This window comes from Augochlora pura, unplaced genomic scaffold (assembly GCF_028453695.1).
Source record: "Augochlora pura isolate Apur16 unplaced genomic scaffold, APUR_v2.2.1 APUR_unplaced_2688, whole genome shotgun sequence".
NCBI lineage: Eukaryota > Metazoa > Arthropoda > Insecta > Hymenoptera > Halictidae > Augochlora > Augochlora pura.
The window spans coordinates 404-2,850 of NW_027582865.1; the positions used below are offsets into that span (position 1 = coordinate 404).

General features: G+C 35.4%; 1 pseudogene; it reads right to left on the bottom strand.

The window, feature by feature from the left end:
• Positions 1-529: 529 nt before the first annotated feature.
• Positions 530-990, bottom strand: LOC144477654 (uncharacterized; annotated as a pseudogene).
• Positions 991-2,447: the final 1,457 nt, after the last annotated feature.

Consider the following 2,447-nt stretch of genomic DNA (forward strand, 5'->3'; position numbering starts at 1 on the left):
AGCCGCGGACAGACAGAATGCTACTGTCATTGCAACATCCCATGTAGCGGACAAACTGCTAGAACTTAAGACCCTGAGAATTGGCTGGGGTAAATGCACCATAAAGCAGCGAGAAGACCTGACGCAATGCTTTAGATGCAGGGAATATGGACACCTGGCTAAGGAATGTGAAGGACCGGACAGGTCGAAATTGTGCAGGAAATGTGAGGAGGAACACCACACTAACACCTGTACAAATGAAGTAACAAGATGTATGATCTGCCAGGTCAGCGAACACAGAGAGGGTAGCCTACAATGTCCTGTCTACAGGAAGGCTATTCTCGACTCGAGGAAAAAGAGGAGAAACTCGAAGACTGAAATTGCAAACAACGAGCCCTCTGGAAACGAGGGTGATAAGGACAAGACATTAGAAATCAATTGATACCAACACCCTGCCACTAGCGTTAAATTACTGACATATTTACGTATTTATATCATATAAAAATATGAAATATTTTGCAAAAAATAATCTTGAAAATATACAATCAATTTAGAAAATAAATACCTGTAATATAATATAAAATTCTTTAATTAATTTTTCGTCGATCCCAGTTACTTCTGCCGATAATTTTGGGTTTGAAAAAACCTACGAGCTGTATTGCCATCGTTAGATAATCCCCATCTTTGTTTAACATAGTCTACATACAAACCCATCTTTTCTTTAAAATCTTTTTGAATTTGTTCTTTTCGTTCTTTCTGCTGTTTTTTAAAATGATCCGTATTCGCACTCCATTTTTTAAATGATAAATTGTATGATATATGAAGCAAGCATTCTAGGCATCGAATCCATGCATGTAATGTTGAAATTCCGAAACTTGAATTAGAGCTATCGCAGATTTTTGAATTAATCAATTAGAAATTATTCATTTGGGTTGGTGTGGCTCCACAAATATAACATTTCATTGATGACGTTGTATTTGTTATAGCGTTGCAGACTTTATTGTCAACCATAGTTAAGACCATGCTATATTCTATTGTACTTGGTTAGTGTGTGTATATCAAATGTGGTTAAATTTTTTATTTCGTTGCGGATACTATTTATTTCCACTTGAATTATTTCTTTATTTTCTTTAATATATTCAAATCGGATTGGTCGACAAAACCACGGAGAAGATGGTGTTGGATTCTCCCATATTATATTCTGACTTAATTTTGTTTGCAATCTTAAAGGTACCAAGCTCGAAACGAAAATGCTATCATCATCTAAACATTGATTTTGTTTATATCTTTGTAAACCTGTTGCTCCATCGCATCCCCATGTATATTCGACTGTTACATTTAAACCTAATATTCGAGAAACCGTATGGCTTAGTAAGCTTTTTAGTAAGCTTTTCCTGAAGTAACTTATAATAGGACGGCTTTTCCTGAATTAACTTATAATAGGACGGCCACTGATTATTCTTACATTTTATAGCCTCGTTCCGGATCGTAATATATTGAAATTTTGATAAATTTGCCATAATAAATATACTCAGCGCTTTTGTTGTTGAAAACATCTTTCGTTTTTCGATATAGTTAATACGAAAACGTTCATTATTAGGTAAACGAAGTGCAAGGGCTCTTTGATGCATCCTACGTTTCCAGAGACTCAATTTAGCTGCATTTAATATTTCGTCAAGTGAAAAATTATCAGCTAGCAATCGAGCTCCTCTTACTTTTTCCCGCCTCCTACATTCAGTAAATACTTTCTTTCCTTGGTAAACAAGTACGGTGAATAAGTGTGGTTGTGGTGCAGCACTTGTCGATGCAAATCCATGTAACATTGCATTTGGATATATAACATCTTGTTCTAGCCAAATCTTATTTTTTTGTAAAAATCGTTTTTCTAAGTAGTTAGAAGAACGCCATTTTTTTATGAATGCAAATTTCCTCAAACAAACTTTTAACATTTCCATATCTATGGCAGGGTTCTGGACTTTTTAAATTATTTCTTCACAGAGATATGAATAATCATTCATATCCCTCTTGTTGTTCTGTAACATAACAAATAAATCTTTAACTGTCCGGAAACCTTCCATTTATATTAAGTAAATATTTGCAAAGATACAATTCTACCTATTGATCGAACTGTTGAACTCCTTAATAAATTACGTTTAAATCACATTGATCCATTTGTCGTAAGAGATTCGACGGTTGTTTAGCTTGGAAATAGAATAGTCTTTATTTCTAATTATTAATAATATGAATATATGGTTCGGTTTATTATGGATTTCTTCAAGACTTCACGTGTGCTCGTCTCAAAGAACTGGGAGAGAGTGGCGCGTCCTCGAAAACCGTTAGCACGTTCCCCATGCCACCCCGTTGCGTCAGCGAGCCTAATCTCGAGGAACCATCCAGCCTATCAGTTTTCCACGAAGTTATCTATATCTCCAGTGCAGGGGAACGCCTTCATAAATATACGTTCCACA